This window comes from Macrobrachium nipponense, chromosome 39 (genome assembly GCF_015104395.2).
Source record: "Macrobrachium nipponense isolate FS-2020 chromosome 39, ASM1510439v2, whole genome shotgun sequence".
NCBI lineage: Eukaryota > Metazoa > Arthropoda > Malacostraca > Decapoda > Palaemonidae > Macrobrachium > Macrobrachium nipponense.
In genome coordinates, this window is record NC_061099.1 from 5,096,581 (window position 1) to 5,109,907 (window position 13,327).

A 13,327-nucleotide genomic window follows, 5' to 3' on the forward strand; every position below is an offset into this window, starting at 1 on the left:
GTAACAACTGATTATACCTGATTAGACTAACATCAGATTACACTAGGTAACACCTGATACACCAGTTAACATCTGATTATTCCAGATAACACCTGCTACACTAACATCTGATTATACTAGTAACACCTGATTATAATAACATCAGATTGCACCAGGTAACACCTGCTTATACCAGGTAACACCTAATTATACCAGGTAATACCTGGATATACCAGGTAACACCTGACACACTGGGTACCAACTGATTATACCAAACAACATCTTATTATAATAACATCAGATTATACCAGGTAACACCTTAATATACTAACATCTAATTATACCAGGTAACACCTTATCATAAGCCTTCCTCTCAGCACACTTTGGAATGGAATGGAACATAGAATTTAGGGTAAGGCCAAAGGCCAAGCACTGGAGGAATATCTCGCAGTTGCAATTTGAAACAAAAGGAATGAAAGGGGTTGCAGATAAGGGCCGAAGGTACGTTGCAAAGGACCTTTAGTAATGCCTACAGTGCACTCAGTCAGGTGCACTGACGGTACTAACCCCCTGCAGGGTCTGCACACTTTAGACAGCCAGACTTATTCATTGCTGACCACTCAGCCCATACCGGTAACTACGTATATCTCGAAGAAACTTTCGAACCATTGCTTATCAGCCTCATTTGTAGTCTTTGTTTTGTTGATATGAGAAAACCATTTGACAGAATTAAACATCGGAAACTTGTTTGAAAACTCAGAAAGAAGTTAGACTGGTATTTATTAAACCGCATTTTAAATCGTTTTTTAATGCAAAAATTCTGTATGTTAACGGAATAATAAAGTGTGTGTCACGTCGATAATATGCTTTTAATTTCTCAATCAAGAAGAATTAAGAAGAATTTCACGTTAACTAACAACGAAACCTACACTCTAAATGTCTTTTCTCCCTAGATCACTTAGACGAACTGAAGACCCACAAATAAGCTCCGAGCTTTTGGCAGCACGATTGAAAGGAGATTCACCTTCTGTCACCAACGAATCAAAATACAACTATTCTCTTCTAGTCGTCCTCTAATCCAGAGTATACAGAAGCTATCCTTAGACGAACTCACCCTGAGAAAATGATACGCATTTCTGAGGCACCATATAAAAAACACACGCTAATATTTGTTCTTTTGTTTGTTTGTATGGTGTTTTTACGTTGCATGGAACCAGTGGTTATTCAGCAACGGGACCAACGCTTTTACGTGACTTCCGAACCACGTCGAGAGTGAACGTCTATCACCAGAAATACACATCTATCACACCTCAATGGAATGCCCGAGAATCGAACTCGAGGCCACCGAGATGGCAGGCCAAGACCATACCGATCACTCCATTGAGGCGTAGCTGAAATCAGATTCGTCTCTATGTTGTCAGGGAATCAAAATACAGAGGCTCCTTTACTTGGGAACTTTCCGGGATACAAGGAACCATGAGCGTAAATTAAAACTGTACTTTACTGTATTATCATAATTTGCTTAATGTATTTAGGTTTTATATATCATAAAAGTTAATAAAATGCTCTGTAAAATTCAGCATAGTACTACAGTAGATTCACATCAACCGTGCATTTGATGTCTGGGCCAGTCCCTTACGATGCTCCTATTTGGCTGTTGATAAGCCAATCACAGGGTTGGAAACTCTCAGTCTCCCTCGAGAGTTAACAGAGGCAGGATGTATGTTCCACCTCTCCTGCAAGATGTATACCTCAGGAGAGGTGGAACATAGATCCTACCCATGTGAACTGTCGAGAGAGACTGAGAGTTTCCAGCCCTGTGATTGGTTTATCAACAGGCAATCAGGAGCGTCGTAAGGGACTGGCCTAGACATCAAATGCACGGTTGATGTGAATCTACTATAGTATTGTGTTTTAGTAAAAAAAATATATAGGAAAAAACACAAATATTACTGTATGTATTGACTCCTGAGTATATCAAGTTGGACTTACGAACAAACCAAGATACGGATAGCTGTTCGGAACGTAACACGTTCGTAAATAGAGGAGCGTCTGTACAGCTATTCTACCACTCTTGCAATAATATTTATAGAAGATACACTTCGAAGAACTTACTCTGAGAAAAAGAGACGTATTTCTGACACGCCACACAAAACACACACTCAATAATTCAGAAATTACCACCAAACGAATTACGTCCAATGTGAGCAACAGCAACCCACTAATCCAAAGCATCTTAAAACTGTGAAGTTTGATCCAAATTATGGGAAAACAAGACTAGTGATTCATAATGATGAATTTTATTGGTGTTCTCTTGTTGTGATGTGGATCACCGCGTGGGCTCTTTTAAGTTTCGTATTGTTTCTCTAATAATCTTGCTATCGTTCTTCATAGTCATCGGTTTTAATTGGTTTTATAAAGCTGTGTTTTTACTATATTATATGAGCCCTTTGTATTTGTGTACGAGCTTGTGCTGAAGTTAAGTATAATAATAATAATAATAATAATAATAATAATAATAATAATAATAATAATAATAATAATAATAATAATAATAATAATAATATTATTATTATTATTATTATTATGAATTAAGGAAGACGATACTATTTCAAGCATGTTCTTTTGAAAACGATGGCTGCATTTTGCGAATTATCATTACTAGTATCAGGGAGATGGCCGAAATATGTCGACAATAAAGAAACAACTGACTCTGAAAATACAATAATAATAAGAAAATAATGTGTTAACGATTTTGCAGCGGAGATCACCATCTACAATCCTGTTGTAGTCTCCGGATATATATTAAAATACAACCAGAATAAAAAAAAAATGTATATTTCATATATCTTAGTTTTGGTAATACCAGACCTTGACATTCAAAATAGGAAAATAAAACCATGAATTATAGGCCAATTACTTAGCAGTCTCGCGGATTATGAAAGAAGAATGATCAGAAAAATAGAGAAAATTCTTTATAAGATAAATTCAGTTAACTCTACCATTCTTTTTAAAAAGACATGTATCCGAGATATTATGGTTATTATAATTATTATTATCATCATTCATTGAATTGAAGTTACAATTATTAAGCAACTACAATTACCGATTCAATACCTAAAATCCTCATCCCGAAACTGTCAAAATAGTAAACCTTTCCATCACTGCTATTTACAAGTTTCTATTATAAAAACCCGCGAGTGAGTCTCACATATACACTTTTTATTCACCTTATTATTATTATCTATTTATTATTATTTTTGTTTTGTTTTGGAGAAGACAGATGGCGATAGTTTACGCACCACGCTAGGACCCCCTCACATCTAGACCGTGGACCCCCTAAACGATCCGATGGGAGCGTTCCGTAGAAGTACATTATCGACGCCAACCAGGAGCGTTCACCCAGCGGCGAGAGCGTCAATTAAGCGGAGAATATAGAGATCGACAACTTATATACACGAAAGCAGACACAGACATACATACATACACGCACACGCGTGTATGTATGTAGTATGTATGGACTAAAGTATGAAAGCGTTCAGGAAAGAGAGACTCTCTCTCTCTCTCTCTCTCTAAATATATCTATATATATATATATATATATATATATATATATATATATATATATATATATATATATATATATATATATATATATATATATATATACATATATATATATATATATATATATATATATAACACATATATAATATATATATATATATATATATATCTATATATATATATATATATATATATATATATATATATATATATATATATATATAACACGCCCTCTGACAGGTAACCCTTTGACAGGGACTCAGAGAGAGAAAAAAAAGGCACAAGCAAGCACCACGTGCTTGATGAGTCAGGGCTTTGCAAGCAATATTCAAGTCGCAGCTGACCACATCTGTTGCACATAATCCGTTTCCCCTCTTGAGCTTCCTTTCTTTCTTTCTTTCTTTTTTTTCATCCATATTTTTATTCTACTCCGTCACGGCAATTTTGTGACAGAACAGGGGGAGGTCATGACGTCATTGCTAGTTTCTGAGGTTGGCACGCCTGAATGAAAAAAAAAAAGATTAGATGTTTATGTAATTTCTAGCCTACATACTTATGGTATACGTCATCTTTAGCGTCTCTAGTCTGATCACATTCCTGCAAGCAATCTGTTTGACCTCTTTTAAGTTTTAGACTTTTATATATATTGGACTAACATTCCATATTTTTATTATGTAAACACTTACATATATACATGAATGTATACACATAGGCATGATATGTATACATATATTTATGTATGTATGCATCAGGCAATCAGTACATGGATGTAACCTAAATGCTACACGGCTATTAACATTCAATAACATACTCACAAATACAATTACGAATGACAAATTATCTAAGAACATCCAGACACATTACGTGCTATATATATATATATATATATATATATATATATATATAATACATATATATATATATATATATATATATATATATATATATATATATATATATATATATATATAAGCGAATACCGCAGAGATGATAGGCGCCCAGTATAGACTTTCTGCCTATCATTTTCCTGTGGTATTCGCTTATATAATGAAATCACGTGCATCTACTGTGATTTTTAAGCATATATATAAATATATACATATATGCATATCTTAATATCATATATATATATATTTATCTAATATCTATATATATATATATATATATATATACATATTAGAATAACAACTCTCATGGTACCGAGCGAATCTAAATTTAAACGTATATTTTATAGTTTCTCTTGAATAATTCGTCTTACATCATTTGTGAATTCCGCTTAATTGCCACCTGACCCCGTTTCCCACAATACATGTTCATTTGTATTATAATCTCCGAGAAATACAGTAACTAGGAAATCTTAAATGTTACAAATCTGTATGATTATGGTGGTGCTGTTGTTATACTTGGGAAATAATTCTTGATATTAACTAAGAAATCTTAAATGTTATAAATCTGTATCATTCTGGTGGTTCTGTTTTCATACTTTGGAAATAATTCTTGCTATACATGCAGTCTGAGAATATTAATCAACTGACATAAATATCCTACTGAACAGGATGAAATAGAATTTCGTGTTATTTTCATTAAGTGGAGAACGGGAATACATTTAAAAATTGCGAAAAGAATACATAGTATTAATAATGAAGCAGCGAAGAGATGCCAGCGGATGATGACTGACTAAAACGGTCAAGAGGACAACCCAGAGAATACCAGTGGGATGAAGGTGCTTGACCCATGCTCTTTCCATCCTAGCTGCGATCCACCACTGTCAACCAACTACATTCCTAAAAAAAAACTCTTGTCGGGGAGCTGAACTCTTGCTTTTCCTATCCCATGCCATTTAACACCTCGGCTACAACCCACGACAGTATACTAACTACCAAGTACATATTGAATATTTTCTCACAGATATACACGCACATACAATTACAGACATGCGTGCACATGCACGCAATCTGTTCGTATCATAAATGCATACATAAACATGTAATTACGGATGGCTGTGTTTTTGAGAGAGAGAGAGATTCCACTACGGTTAGCAAGAACTATATATAGTACTAGATAAGATTTTAAAACGTTTTCAAGTTCACGGAAAAGAAATATCAACATTGATCCTGCAGAAAAACTTATGCAATAAAAAAATGAACACAATGAATAAATGGTTAATTTTAATATGCTCAAATTTCTACAACTGAGATAATGCGACACCACTTTTTACATAATTTAAGTATCAAAATACTGTTTAACGTAAAAAAAAGTTTTTTAATTTCAATGAGTAATTAAAAGTCACGGAGATGCTTTACGTATGTAATATCCCATAACGAATAAGAAATTGTAATTAATATATTCCAGGCAATTTTGTCCATTGCATTACATTACATTACATTACATTCACTGACGCCATTATCTTAATCTCTGTCACTGACTGCATGACGAAGAGGAGAGCTCGGAGCAGTGTTGGCAGCCCTGACACCCAAGTCACGTCGGCCATCGTCCGCCTTCAGACAACAGATGGCCTCGCCATCTCTTTTAAAAAGACCCTCATTTTGGGAAGTTCTGACGGAGATCTCGCGAACGAGGCCCTTCTAGCAAAAGCATCTTTGATTTTCCTTGATACGAAGAGCAATCTGTTTACGAAGGCGTGCGAAGTTTATTAAAAAGAGGCATTTTTGCTTTTCCTTGATGCAGAACACAATCTCTTTACGACGGAGTGAGTGGTTAATTTAAAACAGCATGGGATGTGTTGTTTTATCGAGATAAACTGTCATCATTCAGGTATTGATCAATCCAGGTGTTAAAAAAAGCGTCCAAATTGATAGCAATCTCGATTTGGTGATGCGGGTCTTCTTTTAACATCACGAGATGATACGAAATTGCTCACTTTGTGAACGTGTTTCTGAGATAACCGAGAAAAGTTTTCATATATTATTATACGATAAATGGAAAGCTCGATTGTAATAGTCCACTTAGAAGTTCCGCCATCAATAAATGGATGTATCTATCTTTAAATCAATCATCTTTGAGTATATTTTTAATCTCTCTCTCTCTCTCTCTCTCTCTCTCTCTCTGCTATGCAATGAATCAAACTACTACAGATCTTAGGAAAGCTAAAAGGTGCAATATTACAAGTTATTCTCAGAGAGAGAGAGAGAGAGAGAGAGAGAGAGAGAGAGAGAGAAATTCACCAATCACATACGTAAGTGATTTACGTACAGTTGGGCTCAGTGGATTCTAATCCTCCCTCGTTCTCAATCTATAAGGCCCACCCATCACCACCCCCCCCCTCTCTCTCTCTCTCTCTCTCTCTCCTCTCTCTCTCTCTCTCTCTCTCGCGTTTTATGGATGGAGTCATGAGCTGCTCACTAAAACTGATTTCTCAAAGTGTGGATTCTCGGCAGATTACAACACTAGCTCACTAAGATCAATAATTCCCAGTCCCAAAACGAAGACACAAAGAGTACATTACTTTCGCGTCCTTAATACGCTTCTAAATAACTTTTGGACATTACCTGCGGTTTGGTGCTTTGATAAATAGCAAAAGTGGCCTACATACCGTCAGGTGTTTAATGCTGGAGCTTCTGTTCATGTTACGTATTGTGGCAGCAAGTATCAAAGTAGAGCGCCCTAAAATAGCTTTGCTTAAATATGTGTGTGTGTTTGTGAGCATCATTTTCCAGTATCTTTCATAATGTATAAGGTTTTTTTTTCCATTCATTTATGTCATTTCATATATCGTTTTGTAAACACAACCCACTGTAGAAAACAACACACTGTTTACTAAATGTAGTTCCCAAAATGGCATGACGCTATAAGGTGTAGTTGATTTGAGTTGAATATTGAATTTAGGCCAAAGGCCAAGCAGTTGGACCTATGAGGTCATTCAGCGCAGAAATAGAAATAGACGGTAAAAGGTTTGAAAGGTTTTACAGCAAGAAAACCTTGCAGTTGCACTATGAATCAAGTGTTAGGAGAGGGTGGAAAGTAAGGTGAAAAAGAGAATATGAAAGGAGGTACAGTAAAAGGAACGAAAGCGGTTGCAGCTAGGGCAGAAGGCACACTGCAAAGAACCTTAAGTAATGCCTACAGTGTACCGCATGAGGTCCACTGACGGCACTATCCCCCTACGGAGGTCTATATCGTGTAAACAACTTATTATCTCCGAGTTCTATAAAAGCTCTAAAGGAGACGGTACAATGGCAATTTCCTTAGATTTAATCAGTGATAAAAGATCAAGAGACTGCTACTATGATTGGGGCCTAATCATGATACCTTTAGACAGGCATGGCCTTTTATGAGGCCCATAAAATGGTCTCCAAAAGACCCCTGGAGAACCATCTACTGCTCTTGAAATGACTCTTCTGAAGAAATTTAAGAAACCTTCCAAAACAGATTTAGCTACAGACAAAAGGGTCCTCTATAAGACATAATTAATTAACAAATCTTTTGGTCTTTTTTTTTAATGAAGGACAAAAATTAACCATTCTAGCTACATCACACTAGGTATATTATTATGAAGAAACGAGCACAATTATTACTGGAAACATTGAGACAAAACATCTATATACGTAAACAGCAAAGATAATTCTTTGATTTTTAGTTTTCTGTTAAAGAAGACTATTGAGATTCGCCCTCAGATCTTAAAACTACTGAGGATAGAGGGCTGCAAATTAGTATATTGATCATCCACCCTCCTACCATCAAGCATACTAAATTGCAGCCCTCTAACCTCAGTAGTTTTTATTTTATTTAAAAGTCAAATCTAGTCCTAATCGTGCGTCTGGCAACGTAACAACGCAGGCCACAACGGCCTTCTGAGATCTATTTTCGGCGACCTTGATTATACGATGTACAGAAAACTTGATTGCGCCGAAGAAACGTCATCGCATTTTTTCCTTATTACTTGAGATACTAAGATACAACACAACCACGTTTGCAGAAGTAACAGCACAGAAAGCCCTTCGACTTGACAGCGACACCCAACGATGACTCTAAGTCCAACTAAATCATAACTGCCGATGATATTACTACGGTAAAAGCTAGTCTAGACCCACGAATTAAATTCAATTAATTGAGGGAAAATCAATCGATATAACAGCCGCGTTCATAACCATCCTTCCATAGCGTATAGTTTTGTCCCCTTTTCTCGTCATTAAGCTATTTGTAAGTCACACGCGAGCGCCCCCGGACGCAAACGACGAATCTACCGTACATTATTGCCCGGGAGAACGCGACTGGGGAATGCGGGACTACCGAACGCTCTTCGCGCATGCGTGGATTGTGGGAGAAAACGGGCGTCAGATGCTTGCTGGCTGCCAGGCATTCTCTGGAACATATATCCTCACTCGCGAGCTTGCGCGCTCGGATGCAAGCACGCAGATCCGATATGTTATGTCAGAAGTGTAATATTCAGGTTTTAAGTGGAACGAAGATCGGAAGGCCTCTCGATGGTTGGATAGGCGTGGTGGAAATAAGTATTGAAAAGGGAAGGTCTTACTATTCAAGAAGTTAGAGACAGCTTATAATTAAGAAGTGTATATCAGGATATATCTGGGTATTACTGTGCTAATGATGGGCCTTGTGTAGATATGTATGTATGTATGTATATGTATAATATACACATACATATGTATAATACACACATACATACAATATTAACAAAGAGGCCCAACTTTTGAATGCATTCAAAATTTCGGCGTTTCCCACAATTCATCTTTTGAATTCACATGTAAATAAATTCTATCCATTGAAAAATTCGAGTAAGAATAACTGAACAACTTATAAATAAGATAATAAGCTTCCAGGCAAACAGAGGAGCCATTTCTGATGACGGTCCTCAAACCGAAATCAATTTATGCCTGAGCAATGCGTTATAGGATTTTAAAAGGGCCAACAAATGAACGCCATTTACAACGGACAGTGAAATATAACCGAATCGAGATATGAAATCCAATAACGGCCAGTGGAATCAATTAATGTCTATATGATTCGTTATAGGATTTTAGAAGGGCCAACAAATAAACGCCATTTACAACGGGCAGTAAAATATAAGCGCATCGAGATATGAAATGCAATTACGGCCAGGGGAATCAATTAATGTCTGAACAATGCGTTATAGTAATTTTAAAGGGCCAAAAAAATGAACACCACTGACAACAGTGAAAAAGATATAAGCGCATCACTATATGAAACTCAATTACGGCCAGTGGAATCAATTAATGTCTCCACGATTCGTTATAAGATTTTAAAAGGGCCGCAAAAATGGACGCCACTGACAACAGAGAAAAAGATATAACCGCATCGCTATATGAAACGCAATTACGGTCAGTGCAATACCGCACAACGAAAGATGATTCTCTGAAACCTGCATCATTTATATAAAGGAATTGGCGAAAGGACCCCATGACAATATTTTGCCAACTCTCTTTCGCACGCTCTAACGGCTCGAGAGTGGACGTGTTTTAACGAAATTCCTCTTTTTTTTTTTTTTTTTCTTTTGGGGGGGGTGGGTGGGTTGATGTGTGCCTGTCATCTATGTAAGTCTACGTCCTATGTAGAAGAGAATGACAATGGCTGTTATTAGTACACCTGTGAATATATGTATGCATGTATTTGTATATATACTGTAACAATAAAATAACATAAGGCATTCATACTTAGCGTTTTCATGTATTTAATTTACAATTCCACAGGGTACAGTACTGTGCCCTGAAGAATATATCTGGTAAACATTACTAGTGGATTCTCTCTCTCTCTCTCTCTCTCTCTCTCTCTCTCTCTCTCTCTCTATACATATATATATATATATATAGTATTATATATATATATATATATATATATATATATATATATAATATATATAATATAGTTAACATATATATATATACCTCTATATAATATATATATATATATATATATCATATATATATGTGTACATATATATATACATATATATATATATATTATATATATATATATATATATATATAATATATATATAAATATTATTTATTTACAGAGAAAGCATCTATAATCAGCATACTAAACGGCTCTCAAGAGACCCACCAGAGAGAGAGAGAGAGAGAGAGAGAGAGAGAGAGAGAGAGGAGAGACGAGAGATGAGGAAAGCCAATTACTGCGTAGGATATCCGTCAAGCATCGCCTCCATCGGCCCATTAGCCACAACCGGAGAGAAGTCGCGTCCATTTATTTCGGCGATTCTACAGCAACAACAACAACAACCGTTCGCAGCAATTTGACGGCTACGTCCGTCATCGGCGGGAACCCCATCAGCTGCTGTAACAGGAGTGACCGTCACGGAGTGACGAGGCGCCGAGGAAAGAGAAAATAGATGGACATTTTTACAACGTAATGGGATCGTTCGGGAGACGAGGAAGTACGCAGGTGATCGCTGCGTAAGTTATAGGCAGATATCCACAACAGGTGGAACGTCCACGAACGGCCACGGAGATGAAGCGAGACTGCATTAGTGTTCCCATGCAATTGGCTTTCTTTCTTCCGTTTCCTTCCGCGATGTTTGGATGGTTTTTATATATATCTTTTAAACACAAACACACTCAGTGTTGCCAGCAACGCAGTTAATTTTTAACGTTTCCCGTAGAGTAATTTTAATATATATTTTTTTAAACACACAAACACACATGCACGGACTCAGTGTTGCTAAGCAACTGGTCATCATCTTTCCTCCGTTTCCCTTAAACTGTTTTTGTATATATGTTTGTAAACACACACACACACACATACACACACACACTCAATTAGTGTTGCCAAGCAAAGCGGTTGCTTTTCTTATATGTCCCTTGGCGCATGCAATGGTAACATTCTTTGCGGAAATAAATGGCCCACTCAATTCTTTAAATGTTTTCCCTCTCTCTCTCTCTCTCTCTCTCTCTCTCTCTCTACTCTCTCTCTGTCTCGGTCGTCTCTCTCTCTCTCTCTCTCTCTCTCTCTCTCTGTCTCGGTTTCTGTCTCTCTCATCTCTCATTCCCTCTCTCTGTGAATGAACAGTAAAACCTGCTCCTAGAGATAAGTGAGCACACAATGTTTCCTCGGATGGACTAACAAGTCTTTGAGACATTCCATCCCAATCCTTGTAACTGCTTGTAACTCTCTCTGACAATAGTAAGAGCAATACATTTCCACTGATCTGTTCCATATATGTTTTGTACCCATACACACAAAGGTAAAACTCTTTGAAAAAAAATAAGTACCGTACTCAATTCCTTGTTTTCCCATCTCTCTCTCTCTCTCTCTCTCTCTCTCTCTCTCCTAGTAAACAGTAGGAGACAATACATTTCATGGCGGCAGACCCAAACGAGTTAGGCTGACCAATTCCATCTCAGTCAGTGCAAAAAAATAAGCAATAGTTAAAAGAATACCTTTCCTGACTTATTCACGCACACCGCTTGAACGCAGCAAAGTCAGCTGAGTAAGGAAAATGGTGAAGACAGAAGACCGATTACAGATTCTGAACCGCCGAGTCCATAACTCCTAGACATTGTGTGTGTGCAATTGCAAGGTTTAACTTCCTCTACCTAGCTACGTCACTCGATGCGGGAAGCAAGCACGCACCTCAAGAGAATATAGCACGAAGGAATATCTAAAGCACAACCACAGCGAGAACATTTTGACCGGTTTGAAATGAATGAAGGAAGGATGCTGCACATTTTATACGGTGAATTTTTATGTTTGTACGCTTGGTTTTACTTATAGGCTTTCATAGACTAAATATTTATTAGCTCATATATATATATATATATATATATATATATATATAGATATATATATATAAAGATATATGCCACGAAGGAAAATAAACGAATAAGGATCTGCAAGATCTTTCGACGTTAAACGTCCTTTACTGAGCAGTAACGGACGTTTAACGTCGAAAGATCTTGCAGATCCTCATTCGTTTATTTTTCCTTTGTGGCATATATCTTTATTTATGGATTTATCACGTTCCTAACTTTCGTGATTCAGTTATACATATATATATATATATATATATTATATATATATATATATATATATATATATATATATATATATTATATATATGAATATACACAGACGTATATCACAATTACCTCCTCTAATAACAAACGATACCCGGCGGGGAATTAAAGTTGTTTATTCAATTAGGGGTGGAAGTCTCCCTGGGAACGAATTAAATAAATGGGGAATGTCAATGTCCATTGAGATCAAGGCGAGTATATATTCAAACAATTCGTCTTTGTACAAAAGGTTATAATCTCGAAAAATATTAGAATAAATAACAATAAAAAAGAAGTGATGTTGAATTGTTTATAAAATTCAGATCAAAGACCAAGCACTGGGACCTATGGGGTCATTCATCGATGAAACAGAAATTGACAGTAAAAAGGTTTGAAGGTGTAACTAGGTTCGCCTTTGTACAAAAGGTTAAAATCACCAAAAATTTCGGAATAAACAACAATAAAAAACGTGTAAGTAATGTTGAATCGTATACAGAATTTAAGTCAAAGACCAAGCACTGGGACCTATGGGGTCATTTACTGCTGAAACAGAAACTAACAGTAAAAAGGTCTGAAGGTGTAACAGGAGGAAAACCTCAAAAGCAGTTGCACTATGAATCAATTGTTAGGAGAGGGTGGGAAGTAAGATGAAGAAAGAGAACATGAAAGGAGGTGCAGTAAAAGGAGAGAAAGGGGTTGCAGCTTCAGTAATGCCCATAGTGCACCGCATGAGGAGCACTGACAGTACTAGCGCCCTACGGGGGTAAGTG

The 13,327-nt window shown here is 36.5% G+C and overlaps 2 protein-coding genes across 2 annotated transcripts in view; one reads left to right on the top strand and one right to left on the bottom strand.

Annotated features, from left to right (window-relative positions):
• The window catches only part of LOC135210059 (uncharacterized), a 113,202-nt gene that overhangs the window by 80,644 nt on the left and 19,231 nt on the right, over positions 1-13,327 (bottom strand). The window lies entirely within an intron of this gene.
• Positions 1-13,327, top strand: part of LOC135209936 (proline-rich P65 protein-like) — a 38,116-nt gene that overhangs the window by 16,822 nt on the left and 7,967 nt on the right. The gene's annotated exons all lie outside the window — the stretch shown is intronic.